Genomic DNA, 19,591 nt, shown 5'->3' on the forward strand with positions numbered 1-19,591 from the left:
ACTGTTTTTATTTTAAATTTATTTATTTTAACTGGAAGCTAATTGCTTTACAATATTGTAGTGGTTTTTGCCATGAGTTGACATGAATCAGCCATGGGTGTACATGTATTCTCCATCCTGAACCCCTCCTCCCACCTCCCTCCCCATCCCATCCCTCTGGATCATCCCAGTGCACCAGCCCTGAGCACCCTGTCTCATGCATCGAACCTGCACTGGAGATACATGTTTCAATGCTATTCTCTCAGATCATCCCACCCTCACCTTGGAGAAGACTCTTTAGAGTCCCTTGGACTGCAAGGAGATCAAACCAGTCTATCTTAAAGGAAATCGGTCCTGAATATTCATTGGAAGGACTGATGTTGAAGCTGAAGCTCCAATACTTTGGCCACCTGATGTGAAGAGGTGACTCACTGAAAAAGACCCTGATGCTAGAAAAGAGTGAAGGCAAAAGGAGAAGAGGGTTGCAGTGGATGAGATGGTTAGTTAACATTACCAACTGACATGAATTTGAGCAAATTCTAGGAGACAGTGTAGAACAGGGAAGCCTGGTATGCTGCAGTCCATGAGATTGCAAGGAATCAGGCATGATTTAGTGACAGAACAATGACTCTCATGAAATGTATTTTTAGATAGCCATAGATTTTGTTGTTTAAATTAGTTGAAGTATAAATAGCATGCTATCATAAATAATATCCCTCAATCTTTAACTTTTTAGCACATATGGAAAGAACTTGGTGATAGTTATGGGTAATATACAAAGTGCTATTTATTACATGCTTAAGGGCCATAATTTAATTTTGGTGTCAAATCAGTAATACTTATTTGAGTTTTGTAATGTAACAATTTCTAATCTATTAGCTAATCTACTGTAGCTAGCGCCACTAGCTATGGTGCTAATTTTGTAATGATGGTTTCAGGGAGAAAATACTAATAGCTCATGGTATATAGAGATATGCCAACATATTTCCCTCCTCACTGTCTCTGTATTGTATTTCTTGGGCCTGAGATATTCCTTTCTCTTTCTTTACCTAAATACTTCTACTGTTTAGATCTAGAGTATTACTTAGAAATCAAACCATCTGTCTGATAATTTTCTCTTTCAGTAAAATTTGTTCCCATTATAATATTTATCAAATTATATGTTTATATGAAACTGTTAGTCACTCAGTTGTGTCCAACTCTTTGTGACCCCACGGACTATAACCCACCGGGCTCCTCTGTCCATGGAATTCTTCAGGCAAGAATAGTGGAGTGAGTAGCCATTCCCTTCTCCAGGAGATATTTGAGACTTAGATCGAACGAAGGTATTATGCATTGCAGGTAGATTCTTTACCATCTGAACCAGGGAAACCCATGATTATTTGTTTATTTGATAGATAACACACTTCTATTTGTGAAAATCTGTGAGTTCAAATTTTATTCTATGGGTTTTTCAAATTGTGCATTGCCTGTAATATGTTGTGTAATTGATAATACTTATTAAATGAATGAACAGGTGAATGAACACAAAGACAGTCTGGAATAGCTATTTAATGCACAGTTCCAATAGCTGAAGAATTAGCATTTCCGTTGATCTCCTTAGTGTACTGCCGCAACTTCAGGGGACTGTGATTCTTTCTCTGACCTTTACAATTTAATTTAAATTTCTCAAGATCTACATAGCTTTCTTTGTTTTCAGGCCCCAAACCATTTCAACAATACAGCTTACATTCTTCAGTAGAGGTATCTCCTTGGACACTAAATTAATTTGACTAAAACCTTTCCTATCCTTGATTAGAAAATGGAGAAAATAGCTTAGGAAAGGAGATGTAGGAGGGGAGATATGTTTTCTAAACAATGTTTGCAAAACTCATTTGCTAGAATTTTGCTAAATATTAGAGGAATCAAATCATAGTGCCATAGGAATTAACTTTTAAATTTCATTATTTTGTCTGAATAATTAGAAGTTGCACTATTGAAAATCAGGTGTGTTATACTTTAAAGAATAGTAAAAAAAGTTTAATAATGCCTTATAATTAAGAAATGGTCATTTGATGTATGTGAAAATAGAGATATTACTATCTTAGAAAGTGGCTAAAATATTGCTAATATTTAATTCTCTAGTGTCTTTAACCTAAAAAAGCTCAATTTTCTAGATAATGTTGACTGAATCTTAATAATTTCCTAATATTAAATATTATTCACTTTCACATTTTTCTACTCATATCATTTTTCTTATGATAAAATTTAAACAATATAGTTTTAAAATAGAAATGATACTAGAATTTGGGTTCAGTTCGGTTCAGTTCAGTCGCTCAGTCGTGTCCAACTCTTTGCGACCCCATGAATTGCAGCACGCCAGGCCTCCCTGTCCATCACCATCTCCTGGAGTTCACTCAGACTCATGTCCATTGAGTCCGTGATGACATCCAACCATCCCATCCTCGGTCGTCCCCTTCTCCTACTGCCCCCAATCCCTCCCAGCAGCAGTATTCACTAAAAATCGGAATGTCTAGAGATAGATTTCTATATGATATTGATTCTGAATGCCATCCAAAGTGAGTTGTCCTCTTTATTTCTACTGTTTTTGTGATTATCTGAATTCTGTGGATGTTATGATAAATGAGAGAATGTGAGAGAGTTGTTTTAATGTCTCTAAATACAGTCTACCAGTTATTCAATAAACAACATGAAGTAAGTTTCTATTGTGCTGTGCCCTCTCTTAAAGCATTGACTATGTTTATAGTCACTGCAGAGATGAAAGAAGTCTTTCTCATACCAAGTAGGTAAAGAATATGAAGTAACAGTCGAATCCTGTTATATGAAATATATATATGTTACATGAAATAAATATATGAAACCAGGCCCTTCCCTAATATTTGAGAGTCAGGGACAAGAATATTTATTGGCTCACATACCATTTGTAAATACTTAAAAGTTTTAAGCTAAGCTAATGAACTTCTACTCTTCAATTTGATAAATATCTCTTTATATAATGCCTGAGAAATCAGTTGTGAATTTGCAATTTTTTGTTCTAAACATTGATAAATGTATAGTTTTTTTTAAATTTTTTAAATGTTGTAAGTCTTTACTATCAACTTTTGTATTTGTAATTATTACATATGTTTTCAACATTTCATTTTTCTGCTCCATTGTATTCCATTTACATGAATGACTTAGTAAAATTGATTTGGATTAGTAGACAGGAGAATTTTCAAGTTTCTCAAGGTTAAAGTTTATTCATACATCTGTAATAAATATTTATAAAATCACTCACTTCAACATTTATTTACTTATCTCTTTGTTGAAAAATAGAATATTATCATTTAAACATTGCAGTCATTACCTATTTTTAAATGATTAACCAAAACAGAAAGTATATGGGTAGAACATTTTTCCCATATGAAATAAAAAAGTAACAAATTCATGTTGATGTGTGGCAAAACCAATACAATATTGTAAAGTAATTAGCCTCCAATTAAAATGAATAAATTAAAAAAAGTAATGGTGTCAATAATAATAGCTGAAATTTATTAAAGACTTACATTTTAATAGCCTTTTCTATTCCAGTACTCTTAACTTGTTCTTCCTATTTGAGTTAAATACATATCTCATAAATTTATCAATATTGAGAAGTGGTAATACATGAGGCTGAGCTTATTTGATCTAAGAAAAAAACTAAAAAGATGAGTGAGCGTGTATGGAGTGTCTTGCAAAATTAGGGCATTTAGAGTGCAGTAATATATCAATTGTAACTGTCATTGTATACATGAAAAGCAGGTAATTTCAGTTTTTCCAAAGCTGCTAAAACAGTATGGGGCTTCCCTCATAGCTCAGTTGGTAAAAAATCTGCCTACGATGAAGGAGACCCCGGTTCAATTCCTGGGTCGGGAAGATCCGCTGGAGAAGGGATAGGCTACCCACTCCAGTATTCTTGGGCTTCCCTTGTGGCTCAGCTGGTAAAGAATCCGCCTGCAATGCGGGAGACCTGAGTTTGATCCCTGGGTTGGAGAAGGGATAGGCTACCCACTCCAGTATTCTTGGGCTTCCCTTGTGGCTCAGCTGGTAAAGAATCCGCCTGCAATGCGGGAGACCTGAGTTTGATCCCTGGGTTGGGAAGATCCCCTGGAGAAGGGAAAGGTTACCTATTCCAGTATTCTGGCCTGGAGAATTCCATGGACTGCATAGTAGTCCATGGGGTTGCAAAGTCGGACATAACTGAGTGACTTTCACTTCACTTGAAAACAGGGTATCTATTATAAAATTTTTCTGTATTGATCTTATGTTTCTAGTAATTCATCCAGTAAAAGCTAATCAAGAATTTCAACCATGTGAACGATGAAAATGACTTCTTAATAGGATCAACTGTTCCTCTTTTGACTTTGTGAAATTTTACTCTAATTAAAAAAAAAAAGAAATCTGAGGTAACAGCAACACAAATCATGGCACAAGCTGTTTCCATAACTCATACATAAATTAAACAAGTGTTCTGTTGTTTCTATCCCAAATTGCAACTTTCAGATATATTTTCATACAGTTATTTTCATACTTCCCTTGTGGCTCAGCTGGTAAAAGAAACCACCTGCAATGCAGGAGACTTGGGGTCAGTCCCTGGGTTGGGAAGATCCTCTGGAGAAGGAAGAGGCTACCCACTCCAGTATTCTGACTGGAGAATTCCATGGACTGTATAGTCCATGGGGTCGCAAAGAGTTGGATACAACTGAGCACTTTTCACTTTCATTTTCATCTTACATAGTTGTACAAACTTATTTGTACTTGTTAAAAAATATAGCTTATGATATTTTCACATAATTTGTGAAGTTAAATAATGTATCTAACATTTTAAAAATGTGTTTTGAGAGTTAATTCTTTTTCCTTGCCTTTTTATGAAAAAAATCAGGTATATTTCATTTTTACAAAAGATAATTGGAAACAAAGCAAACTGTTTGACAGATATATAACTGTAAAGCTTATAATAACATAATGCCACCCTTTTAAAATTCTTTTGGAATAACTTTCCCTTTTCCTTATATTTTGCCCAGTAGGTTTCACAATCAGTGCACAAACTAAATCTTAAAATGATAGTAATTCAGACTACTGATGTCAGTTTACAGATAAAATTGAAGGTGACCCAACACATTAAATCAATGGAGTGGCTTTAATATCTGCTCTAAAAAGGTCGAGGTACTGCTATACAACCTAGGGCAGAGCAAGGCTATCTCAGTCCAGAGGTGATATTGTGAAGTGTGCTCCTGTTATTTATATGATGTTAGAATATCAGTTATTTTTTGAAAGAATATTGACCAATTTTATAATTAATATCAAAATGCTTCATTATTTCCAGTTTTTCTTTATTTTCAGGAATTATTCTGTTTAAAGGACCACAGAATAAAAATCTTACTTATCCAGTATCTTTATATAAATATTTTCATATTATTAACTGTGAAATAAATTATTGTATAGGAGGCATATACAAGTTGGTTGTTCTTATTGTTTATACTGTTTGTGTTTAAGTGGCTTCTACGTTCTAGTGCATCACATGAAGCTTTCAGTTTGTCAACTCTGTAGAGACTACACTGTCTTGAAGGCTTAGTTTAGCAAAGCCAGATTCTTATTAATAGCTGGTATACCAAAATTTTTTTATTATTGAGAAAAGCAATTCAAGAGGAATTTACCTGTCTTAAATAAGTATTACCACTGTGCCATTAGTTACGCTCTAAGTCAGGAGGACCTCCTGGAGGAAGGCAGAGCAACCTACTCCAGTATCCTTGCCTGGAGAATCCCATGGACAGAGGAGCCTGAAGGGTTATGGTCCATAGGGTCACAAAGAGTCAGACATGACTAAAGTGACTTAGCACGTATGCAAGTCTACATCTTAGGCAAAGGTTGTTTCTGTTCTGAAATTCACCAAAAGTGGTTCATCCTTCCTTTTTCCTTAGTTTGTTTTTCATTGTATAGTTGGACTAAAAACCAATAATAACGTCCTTGAAAATGCTGTTTATTTTGTGTTAATTCACAAGCAATTTTAATTTTACTGCTGCTCTGCTCTTGTCTCAAAAAAGGGCTCCCTCTTCCCTTTCTGGAAGATATTTCAGAAACATAGTAATAGCATATACTGTGGCTGCTCTATCTAGTCAAAGAGTAGTCATGCTGGAGCCAAATCACCCAAGTTCACAATTTGGTGCTTGTGTTTGAGAAGTTATCTTCTCTTAGTTTCATTTTCCTCCTTTGTAATGATCTTAATTACAATACGTAGTAAATTGAAGGTGGCTTTTGTAGTTGACTTAACCTTAGCAATTGACTTAATTTTGTTTGCACATTCACCTCAGCTAGGTAGAGAAGTAAAACAGTAAAGTAAATGCACAAGATGTCAGATTTTCACAGATTCTCTGGCTGTCTTTTGAAATATGACTTAAATGAGCGTATCCCTTATACTGATGACAGTACCTGGTCACCCTGATTCCTTTAAGAGCCAATTACTCCAAAAGTATATCTAAAATCTATTCATTATTGCAGGATGAAAACCTACATGAAAAACATTAACATTTTTTTCATATGAATAAAGAATAGGAAGTGAGAGAATGGAGGCAAATTAATAACAATTTTCTTCAAGTCCCAGTATATATATTTTCACATATTCATGTCTATATATCCCTGTCACTTCTTTAAATGAGAATGATAAAGATTAAAAATCAAATACTTTATATTTTCATTTTGTCACAATCCTACATGACAATGATCCTATTTTCCACGTTTCCCATTTTACAAAGGAAAGAATGAAATCTTGCATGTTCTTTTTTGTTTTATTTCCAAAGACTAGGTAATATTGTGAATCTAGTTGATGGTGAAAGTGTTATGCAATGAGTTAGTTTCTATGATAAGTACTTTTTGTTTTATAGCACAATAAACAGCTATTAATTTAAAACTTGCAAATTGGAAATTTGGGGCCCATTGAAGTAGAGCTAGTAGAAACACATTCTTTCAGAATGTGATTACTAACATAATTCTTAGGTATGGAGAATTACTGCCAAACAAAAGTCAACTCTCCGCAGTGACATGTGTTGACTGATACTTTAGTAGGAGAAAAAAATAGAAAATGAGAACATAAGAAGAATATGTATTTTTGAGAATATCATGTAAAAGACAAACAAACAATTTATGCATTTTTTTAAATTTAAGAGAGTAAAGAAGGCTAAAAAATAAATTTATAGCATTTATGCTATTTGAAATATATGTACTTTCATACCCTTATTTGGTGGAAGATGTTCTATTCTTTACTTAGATTAATTCAATAATTAGTATTCCTCAGAAACAGAGCTCCTTTATATCATAATTAATATTTCTAATAGAATAAACATTGAAGAAAAAGAAGGCCATACCTTAAGGAAATAAGGATTCAATTTTAAATTGAAGTAATAAATCCATTTGTAGTATGCAATTATTCATATTCAGCTTAAGACTTTTCTTGGGGGAAACAGGCTCTTTAATGGTGATCTAATGTAAGTGTTTGGCACATAGTTATTATTATGGTGCTTTGCATATATTTAGCAATTTGTAAACTTCAGTGGTATTTTGAAGTTTCAATATTTTCATTCCTATCTCAAGGAATAATCATGGGATGAAACATGAATATATTCTCATATTAAATAATTCCTTTTATATGCAATATGTTTATTACAGCCTTTTTTTTGAATCATAGCTTATTTCCTTAAGTGAATCTCAGTGCGTAGCAATTATGAATATCCTATATTTATGCTAATATCACACATGCATACATATATATATATTTACACACTATACATGTGAATATATGTGCTTTGAGTATATACTAATATCCTATTTGTATACTATATCATATTCTAGTTATTTCATAACTCAGGTTCAGAATAGTATTATTTAACATGGCCAAATTAATCATAGGAGGATGAAATAAAATTAGTTCAGTTTAGTTCAGTCACTCAGTCATATCCTACTCTTTGTGACCCCATGGACTGCAGCACACCAGGCCTCCCTGTCCATTACCAACTCCTAGAGTTTACCCAAACTCATGTCCATCGAGTTGGTGATGCCATCCAACCATCTCATCCTCTGTCATCCCTTTCTCTCCCTGCCTTCAATCTTTCCCAGCATCAGTGTCTTTTCAAATGAGTTGGCCCTTTGCATCAGGTGGCCAAAATATTGGAGTTTCAGCTTCAACATCAGTCCTTCCAATGAACACCCAGGACTGATCTCCTTTAGGATGGACTGGTAGGATCTCCTTGCAGTCCAAGGGACTCTCAGGAGTCTTTTCCAACACCACAGTTCAAAAGCATCAATTCTTCGGCGCTCAGCTTTTTTTATAGTCCCAACTCTCACATCCATACATGACCACTGGAAAAACCATAGCCTTGATTAGACGGACCTTTATTGGTAAAGTGATGTCTCTGCTTTTTAATATGCTCTCTAGTTTGGTCATAACTTTCCTTCCAGGGACTGTGTCTTTTAATTGAAATCAAATAATCCATATAAATATGGAAAATAATAATTTCCTGATTTCAGTCATATTAGTGGAAGCTATTTCAGGAGGCATGTATATTTCTCTCCTATATCATATTATTCTTACTAATTATAAGCAAAATATCCTTTTTATAGTGCATTTGAAGAACATTATTTCTAACTGTTCATTTTTGTTTAATGCAGTGTAATGGCATCAGTGTACTTGGTCCCAAAGGGAAAAAGTCAAATAGATGAATCATTACTGCCATAAAGAATTTTCTCACTTTTGAGACTTAAATTTTCAATATTTCTAGCAATTGCAGTTAGTAGTGGTATATCTGAAAGTATGACATTCACTTGAAATATTCAGTGTATCATTCATAAACTTTCCTGTGGTGATTTCATTTAGCATGCCAAAAATCACCAAGGGGAGTTCTATTACTAGAAACAAGCTTGGCTTATTTTTGTAAATTTATTTTAGTTCAACAGTCAACAGTGAGTATTGATTACCCACTGTGTTGATAGCACTGTACTGTGTATTGTGAGGAAGTCATTACATAGGAAGTAAAATATTTGCTTAGAGACTCATTTAATTATCATCTAACGAAGGTAGGAAGGAAAACGTTATACAAATGATTGGGCATCAGTCAATCTATCCATTTACTCTTTATTCATATGTACATTGAAATTTACTATTTATTTACCTTTTTTTAAGCCTTTGGAATTTATACAGATACACAGAAAAGTATTTATGGCCTTCAAATCTCTCAGAGTTACAGTACAACTACACCCAGAAAATATAACAATTTATTATCACTGGGAGTTTTAGGGAAGCAAAACTGGAAAAGTAATTTTTGACTGTGGTCTTAAAGGATGAATTGGATTTTTACTGTGAGAGATTGAAAGAGTAAAGTTCACTAGAGAAAATATCATAAACAAAGGCACAGAATTTGGGAGAACAGTCATACTAAGGTATTAATAATTGTGAAACTGCAAATAGGAGTTTAGTTGGGCAGAACAGAGATTGTGCTACTGAGGAGGCAGATAAATATGGAGGTATATAGTTATACGTATAGTACATGCTGCTGCTGCTAAGTCGCTTCAGTCGTGTCCAACTCTGTGCAACCCCATAGATGGAAGCCCACCAGGCTCCCCTGTCCCTGGGATTCTCCAGGCAAGAACACTGGAGTGGGTTGCCATTTCCTTCTCCAATGCATGAAAGTGAAAAGTGAAAGTGAAGTCGCTCAGTCGTGTCCGACCCTCAGCGACCCCATGGACTGCAGTCTTCCAGGCTCCTCCATCCATGGGATTTTCCAGGCAAGAGTACTGGAGTGGGGTGCCATTGCCCCTCCATATAATACATAGTATGTGTATTTATTGCATATTTATAAGCATTCCTAAAAGATACAAAATACGAGTGGGTGAGCTCTGTTGAGCAAAATTGAAGAAACATCTTGAAAAGTACTTTTAGATGTTTCAAGAACTAATAAATTGCTAAACATTTTCAAAACAGTAGTTAATATGTTCAAGTGTTCACTTGTAAAACATATCTATTCATTATGTGTGGTATGGATCGACTTTATGAGGAGACAGCAGTTTTAATATATGACTTGGAAATGTTCTGAATTTAGGTAGAATGTTTTTAAGTCATGTAATGGCACCCCACTCCAGTAATCTTACCTGGAAAATCCCATGGATGAGGAGCCTGCTGGGCTGCAGTCCATGGGGTCACTAAGGGTCGGACTTGACTGAGCGACTTCACTTTCACTTTTCACTTTCATACATTGGAGAAGGAAATGGCAACCCACTCCAGTGTTCTTGCCTGGAGAATCCCAGGGATGACGGAGCCTGGTGGGCTGCCGTCTATGGGGTCACATAGAGTTGAACACGACTGAAGTGACTTAGCAGTAGCAGGTTCTACTTGGTTGGTGGATTTAGTCTTGTCCTTTTTTGAACATTAATGCAACCACAAGAGATAATTTTCTAATTCTTAAATTTATTATATCTTATATACCACGTTTAAAGCAGCTACAAATTCAGTTAGTTCAGTTCAGTCACACAGTCGTGTCTGACTCTTTGCAACCCCATGAATCACAGCACGCCAGGCCTCCCTGCCTATCACCAACTCCCGGAGTTCACTCAGATTCACGCCCATTGAGTCGGTGATGCCATCCAGCCATCTCATCCTCTGTCATCCCCTTCTTCTCCTGCCCCCAATCCCTCCCAGCATCAGAGTCTTTTCCAGTGAGTCAACTCTTCGCATGAGGTGGCCAAAGTACTGGAGTTTCATCTTTAGCATCATTCCTTCCAAAGAAATCCCAGGGTTGATCTCCTTCAGAATGGACTGGTTGGATCTCCTTGCAGTCCAACTGACTCTCAAGTGTCTTCTCCAACACCACAGTTCAAAAGCATCAATTCTTCAGTGCTCAGCCTTCTTCACAGCGCAACTCTCACATCCATACATGACCACAGAAAAAACCATAGCCTTGACTAGACAGATATTTGTTGACAAAGTAATGTCTCTGCTTTTGAATATGCTATCTAGGTTGGTCATAACTTTTCTTCCAAAGAGTAAGCATCTTTTAACTTCGTGGCTACAGTTACCATCTGCAGTGATTTTGGAGCCCCCAAAAATAAAGTCTGACACTGTTTCCATTGTTTCCCCATCTATTTCCCATGAAATGATGGGACCAGATGCTATGATCTTTGTTTTCTGAATGTTGAGCTTTAAGCCAACTTTTTCACCCTCCTCTTTCACTTTCATCAAGAGGCTTTTTAGTGCCTCTTCACTTTCTACCATAAGGATGGTGTCATCTGCATATCTGAGGTTATTGATATTTCTCCCAGCAACCTTGATTCCAGCTTGTGTTTCTTCCAGTCCAGCGTTTCTCATGATGCACTCTGCATATAAGTGAAATAAGCAGGGTGACAATATACAGCCTTGACGTACTCCTTTTCCTATTTGGAACCAGTCTGTTGTTCCATATCCAGTTCTAACTGTTGCTTCCTGACCTGCATACAGATTTCTCAAGAGGCAGGTCAGGTGGTCTGGTATTCCCATCGCTTTCAGAATTTTCCATTTTGTTGTGAGCCACACAGTCAAAGGCTTTGGCATAGTCAATAAAGCAGAAATTGATGTTTTTCTGGAACTCTCTTGCTTTTTCCATGATCCAGCGGATGATGGCAATTTGTTCTCTGGTTCCTTGGCCTTTTCTAAAACCAGCTTGAACATCTGGAAGTTCACGGTTCACGTATTGCTGAAGGCTGGCATGGAGAATTTTGAGCATTACTTCACTAGTATGTGAGATGAGTTCAATCGTGCAGTAGTTTGAGCATTCTTTGGCATTGTCTTTCTTTGGGATTGGAATGAAAACTGATCTTTCCCAGTCCTGTGGCCACTGCTGGGTTTTCCAAATTTGCTGGCATATTCAGTGAAGCACTTTCACAGCATCATCTTTCAGGATTCGAAATAGCTCAACTGGAATTCCATCACCTCCATTAGCTTTGTTTGGCCTACTTGAAACATGGCCCACTTTGTTCAGCCATGCTTTCTAAGGCCCGCTTGACTTCACATTCCAGGATGTCTGGTTCTAGGTGAGTGATCACACCATTGTGATTATCTTGGTCATGAAGATCTTATTTGTTCAGTTCTTCTGTGTATTCTTGCTACCTCTTCTTAATATCTTCTGCTTTTGTTAGGTCCATACGTTTTCTGTCCTTTATCGAGCCCATCTTTGCATGAAAATTTCCCTTGTTATCTCTAATTTTCTTAAAGAGATCTCTAGTCTTTCCCATCCTGTTGTTTTCCTCTATTTTTTTTTGCATGATCCCTGGTGGAGAGGTCTGACAAAATGTGGTCCACTGGAGAAGGGAATGGCAAACCACTTCAGTGTTCTTGCCTTGAGAACCCTATGAACAGTATGAAAAGGCAAAATGATAGGATACTGAAAGAGGAACTCCCCAGGTCAGTAGGTGCCCAATATGCTACTGGAGATCAGTGGAAAATAACTCCAGAAAGAATGAAGGGGTGGAGCCAAAGCAAAAACAATACCCAGTTTTGGATGTGACTGATGATAGAAGCAAGGTCCGATGCTATAAAGACAATATTGCATAGGAACCTGGAATGTCAGGTCCATGAATCAAGGCAAATTGGAAGTGGTCAAACAAGAGATGGCAAGAGTGAACGTCGACATTCTAGGAATCAGCAAACTAAAATGGACTGTAATGGGTGAATTTAATTCAGATAACCATTATATCTACTACTGCGGGCAGGAATCCCTCAGAAGAAATGGAGTAGCCATCATGGTCAACAAAAGAGTCCAAAATGAAGTACTTGGATGCAATCAAAAATGACAGAATGATCTCTGTTTGTTTCCAAGGCAAACCATTCAATATCACAGTAATCCAAGTCTATGCCCCAACCAGTAATGCTGAAGATGCTCAAGTTGAATGGCTCTATGAAGACATACAAGACCTTTTAGAACTAATGCCCAAAAAAGATGTCCTTTTCATTATAGGGGACTGGAATGTAAAAGTAGGAAGTCAAGAAACACCTGGAGTAACAGGCAAATTTGGCCTTGGAATGTGGAATGAAGCAGGTCAAAGACAAATAGAGTTTTGCCAAGAAAATGCACAGGTCATAGCAAACACCCTCTTCCAAGAACATAAGAGAAGACTCTATACATGGACATCACCAGGTGGTCAACACCGAAATCAGATTGATTATATTATTTGCAGCCAAAAATGGAGAAGCTCTACACAGTCAACAAAAACAAGACCAGGAGCTGACTGTGGCTCAGATCATGAACTCCTTATTGCCAAATTCAGACTTAAATTGTAGAAAGTAGGAAAAACCACTAGACCATTCAGGTATGATGTAAATCAAATCCCTTATGTTTATACAGTGGAAGTGAGAAGTAGATTTAAGGGACTAGATCTGATAGATAGAGTGCCTGATGAACTTGGACTGAGGTTCGTGACATTGTACAGGAGACAGGGATCAAGACCATCCCCATGAAAAAGAAATGCAAAGGAGCAAAATGGCTGTCTGGGAAGGCCTTACAAATAGCTGTGAAAAGAAGAGAAGCAAAAATCAAAGGAGAAAAGGAAAGATATAAGCATCTGAATGCAGAGTTCCGATGTATAGCAAGAAGAGATAAGAAAGCTACAAATTAGACTTCTTCAAAAGTTTGAGTCGGGTACGTGGTGCAATCCAAGCATCAAAGCATGATATAGAAGCCTACGTCCTAGTTAGACTCAGGTCCCTCTACATCCCCCACCTCCATGTCCTTATGTTCTTTTTTTCCTCCAGCAGAATGAAGTTTATTTTCCTGAGTAAACAATAAAACAGAAAAATATTTTCCTGAATAAAGTATATGAAACAACAGTTTTTAAGACATCAACGTTAGGCAATAAAGGGTGGTGATCTATTTCACTATATAAACATATGAGATAGCACCTACAATTGTCATGGCTTATTGCCTGCAGTTTTCCCAAGCCGCAAGGGAGAAAACCCAGACAAATTGTGAAAGTAAAGCTAGGAGTCTGGGGAGACCAGGAACCTAGAGTTAATAGATAAGAGTGTAGCAGAGGGAAAAACTTTTCTGAGAAAGGGAGAGTGATCTTTGTAGGTTTTCAGAGTCCTCTGTGAGTCTTCAGCTGAGTAGTCATTGCTGTCTGAGGGTGAGGCAATTGCTCAATGCAGAAACGATTAGAAGGAATAATAGTGTTAATGGAGGGCACTGGCCAAAATGGAAAACCTCATAATTTATGAGGAATGTTGGGTAAAGTACTCACAAAAGTTTTGCCTCAGCAGTAGCAAAAGCATTCCATCATTCCTAAACTAAATGCTGCTCTGTTTCCTCCTAACAGTGCTTGTAGGCAAGACCTAAATGGCTCAAACTGTTCCTAAAGAACAACATCATGGAATAAAGCTCAAGTATATTTATTCAAATTCAAGAATATATAGCATCCAAGAAGATAAGATTAATAGTGATCAATCAAAAATTATAATCGTGCAAAGAAGCAAGGTATTATTGGTCCATAGAGAGAGATTATCAAAACCAATCCAAATGGAAGACACAAAATAGAAAGTAAATGATAACAATAAACAATTACTATATTCCCTAAGTTTAAGAGGGCTTCCCTGATAGCTCATTTGGTTAAGAATCCACCTGCAAAGCAGGAGACCCTGGTTCAATTCCTGTGTGGGGAGATCTGCTGGAGAAGGAATAGGCTACCTATTCCAGTATTCTTGTGCTTCCCTTGTGGCTCAGCTGGTAAAGAATCCACCTGCAATGTGAGAGACCTGGGTTTGATTCCTGGGTTGGGAAGATCCCTTGGAGAAGGAAAAGGCTACCTGCTCCAGTATTCTGGCTTAGAGAATCCCATGGACTGTATAGCCCGTGGGGTTGCAAAGAGTTGGAAACAACTGAGCGACCTTCACTTTCACTGAGTTTAAGAAGCTGGAGTAAATATTGTACATGTTAAGTAAAGAAAGACTGTGTTAAAGACTCAAATTGAACTTGAAGGGATGAAAACGGCAGTGTGTGAAATGAAAAATAGTACCAAGTGGATTAATGATGTATTAGGCATTGGAGAGGAGAAGGCAATGGCACCCCACTCCAGTACTCTTGCCTGGAAAATCCCATGGATGGAGGAGCCTGGTAGGCTATAGTCCATGGGGTTGCTGAGAGTCAGACACGACTGAGCGACTTTACTCTCACTTTTCACTTTCCTGCATTGGAGAAGGAAGTGGCAACCCACTCCCATGTTCTTGCCTGGAGAATCCCAGGGACTGGGGAGCCTGGTGGGCCTCCGTTTATGGGGTTGCACAGAGTCGGACACAAATGAAGTGACTTAGCAGCAGCAGCAGACATTGGAGAAGAGATGTTTATTGAACTTGAAGACATGGTAAGTGAAACTATACAAATGAAGCACCTAAAAATGAATGAAAAAGAGTGCATTGTTTTTTAATATTTATTATAGTGCAAATCTGCCAGAGATACGATAAATCCTTTCAGTCTTTGCCTGCTTTGAAATGGCTTTGAGTTCATGTTGAAAGGATATTTTTACTGGATATAAAATTATATTTTAGGAGTTTTTCTTTAAGGACTTTAAAGATGTATTTAATTGCTTCTCCCCTTAGTTGTTTTATTCTGATAGGATTTATTTCCATTCTCCTGCTTTGCTTTCAGCCCTGCTTGTCTGCCTCTCAGAGGGATATCTCTAGGCTCTCCTTTGCCCCAGCCAGAATCAGTCATTGCTTTGTACCCATTGAAGACCTCATATACCTGAAGAGTTCAGTTCAGATTTTCCTGGGCTGCCTTCAGACTTTTAAGAAATCCCCTATGCTTACACTTTAGGGAAGAATCTCTTTCATCTTCCCTGCCCCTCTCTCAGTCACAGATTATTATTCCTCTTAGGGTACAGCCTGGAGAACCTAAAGTTCTACAGAAATGTGCTTTTGTGGAGCAGCTCTCCCTCAGTATTTATGCTTGTCTTCACCAAACTATGTCCCTTTACACTTTGTATCAATGTGAAACCTGAGTGCTTGAAAGTTTCTTTCAGCATTCCTACTCTAGCCCCCCAAACAGGATAAAAGAACAGGACAGAAAGAAATACTGGAAGAGATTAACAATTTTCTAAAACTGAGGAAAGATATCAACTCACAGACCTAAGAAGTTTGGTGAAACCCAAGAACAATAAATGTTGAGAAAATTGCATCTAGGCATATCATGGTTGTACTGCTGAAATCTAAAGCAGTGCATAGACAGTCTGTTGATTTTTGATGGTGAGGTGGCTGAATGAAGAGATACCTTTCAGAATCAGACTTTTACAGGCAAAATAAAACAGGTCTGAGAAAAATTCTCCCAAGTTTTATCATATGGGCTAGAAGGCAGGATTTGTTCTGTAGAGGCTAATTCAGTGAGGTCTTCCAAACTCATTGGCCCTTTGGAGATGGCTCTTGGATGAACTTATACTTGTCCTCTTTCTTACAAACTTCTACAGAAAGGAAAGAAGAAACCGTGTTAAGACAAATAGTAATTTTGTTAGTAATGAAACATGCTTCCATTGAGATGGATGTTTTCCAAAAGGACTTCCTAAAAGTATTCTAATAATACATATAAACGTTCATAAATATGTATGCACATATTATATATTATACATGTACATATATATATATTTCTTTTTAATATAAATTTATTTATTTTAATTGGAGGTTAATTACTTTACAATATTGTATTGGTTTTGCCATACATCAACATGAATCTGCCACAGGTATACACACATAAAGAAAAAGTCCTCTTTACTCCTAGAAGTATTGGGGGAGTTTGGGAAAGAAAAGATGAATTCAAATGCAACACAAATTTTACCTTATTACCAAGTTTCAAGGGTTGACATTTTCATGGTTGTGTTGAAAGAATCATTTAAGAGTAAACAGTTGTATGGATGAGCCTACTTGAATAATTTTTCCTAGAAGAATATAACTCATATGAAGGGTTAGTACATAGTTTATTTTTCAGATGTATTAGAAAGTTCCTTAAAAAATAGAGCTATATGAAAATTCATCTTTTGCGCTAACATTTTTTTGGATTAGTAGTCATGCTAAAAGTAATGTAGATTGTACCTTAAAGTACAGTCACCCAAAATGCTATAAAAAACACATATAACTAGGCTCCATTCCCAGAATTCAAAATATCTGAGCTGGTGCCCTGGCATTTGCAGTTGTAAGAAGTTTCTAGTTGATTCCAATATTGCTGATCTGTGAGAATACTTTGAGAATCACTGATGTAGACAATCATACTCATTAACTGTATTAAACCATGTGACTGGTGATATAAAGACTAAATATAAATTTGAATGCCTATGAAATTTTTTAGGACAGCTCACATTTCTGTTTGTAGTATTCAAGATGCTTATTACTTAAGAGAAATATATTGAAATCTTACTGTTCTGCATAACTAACCTTAAGATATGCCCATTTTTTGTTTTTTTTTTTCAAATTTCTCTATACTGTAAAGAGATTTCTCCAACATTAATTACTAACTCAGCATCAGCTATCAGGATACAGTTTATTCTGATTCTTTAGAGGTCTGTTATGTTAATAAAAATAGATCAGTCAATAAGAATTAATATATACTGATTGAGGAGATGTGCACGTTGACTCTCTGGCTTACAATGTGGCGCTCAGTACAGGTTTTTATCAAATGTGCTGCTCACTGTCAATCCCGTTTTCTCTTTTTCTCTTTCATTGTCTAGTTTTCTTATAAGCCCTATGATGCACATTTAAATGCTTGCCACATCCCAGCTCTTACTAATCAGACTTACTATCATTTTATACAAAATGCAGGCAGCCCCTAGTTATATGCTTAGTTTTTCAATTCCAGGACATTAAGCATGCTGCCTCAAAGCTTGGTCCATTGTAACTTATTGCTAGAGCCAAAATGAGTCTTGCCCTGAAGGGATCCTTTCGAACTCACTGTTGGGCCTGAATGCATTTTTGCCCTTAGGCTTTCTCTATTCCTTCAGCCTGATCATCCAGGCTCTGGTGAATGTTGCCTTTGGGTTGTCTCCCTCAGTTTCAGTTTCAAGGCTTGCATGCTTTTTACCCTCAGGTTTTCCCTTTTCACCTTCTGTGTTACGTTTTAGAGGCCTGGTAGCTTTAAACACATTCTCATTGCAATATTTCCCTGTTTCATGCTTCAGTAACATAGATGTGGAGTACTGTTTCATTGATCTGATCTTCCCTGTTAAGAATTTCAATATTCCCTTTTCTTATTTACTTGTTTTTCTGTTATACCTTATTTCAAAACTTAGATTTAATCTGTGATAAACTATGTAGCATATAATCAGCCATCTCACTGAATACTTATTTTCTACTAGAAGAAAATCACTTGCACATCTGTACTATTATAACCATCCGGAGTGCTGGTAATAAACAAAAAATGCATACTTGTTTTAATTTAAGCAGAAACAAGCTTATTGAAAAGTATTCAAATAGGTCACTGAAATAATGTTAAGCTGAGAACCATGCTCCAAAAAACCAACTTAGGGAAGGTAGAGGGAGCCAACTGAAACTAGGCAGTTTGAAACACAGCCACACATACATCGATCATGCAGCTTGGTTAGGGCATGGCTAATGCAGATGGTGACACCCCTCTCCTACTGAAACAGTTACTAAAAGTTTCTCCTTTTGAATCACTAGTTACATATTCAAGGTCCCAGCTTGGAACCGGACTGACTGAACTAAGTCTGTCCCTCCTTATTGCCTTCTTGTGGGATAAGTGGCTCTACTACCACTCATGGCTTTCCTGATCGTGGCATTCCCCACACCCAATACCAGAAGCGACTTAGATTTTATGCTGAAGAAGACATGATTCTTAATCATGGAAAAGAGTTACAGGATCATTGTGTTAGAGGATGTCATTGGGAGATTGTGACCACTATTTGACCCATGACCTGGATCCTGATAGTTGGAGACTCTTTTCCTATTTCCCTCTCCATTGTCCTTTTATGCACATCCCACCTACTATTCCATGCTAACAGCTATTTCAAGGATGTAGCCTTGAAAAAATAAAGTGTTGTTGATACCATTTGGACTGAACATGTGACAACTAAGTTAAGGCTTCTCTATAAACTTTGAATAATCTTGTGAGTCAGTGGTGAGACTTACTGGTCTTGAAGTCACCTAAGACTACTCTCGTATGTAAGTTCCCTTGTTTATTAAAACTTGCCACCTACCAGTCTTCAATGGCCTGTGTTTTTTTTTTTTTTTTTTTATTCTTTCCTTAACTTCTGTGTGTGGAAACAACTTTGGGATACAACATATAGTCATTCATATAATACATATAAATAGTATCACATATAACTTCTGACAGGCTTTCATCTTTGAATTTCTCATTCAGTAGGACAGATAGTGTTATTTCCTTTCCTGGTTGCCCATCATCATTTTTTTTTATCTCTTTGGTCTTAACTCTCCTAGAATATAAGGAAAATTCTGAACACTACCTGTAGACCAAATTTCAGCTTCGCACTAAAGGGACAAGCTTGAGCATCCTTGAGAAGCACAATTTAATCTGGTCAGAGGTAACTTAAATTATTCTGTCACTTGGGATAGATGGTTGTGTTGCCTTTG

Source organism: Capra hircus, chromosome 15, assembly GCF_001704415.2.
Source record: "Capra hircus breed San Clemente chromosome 15, ASM170441v1, whole genome shotgun sequence".
Lineage (NCBI taxonomy): Eukaryota > Metazoa > Chordata > Mammalia > Artiodactyla > Bovidae > Capra > Capra hircus.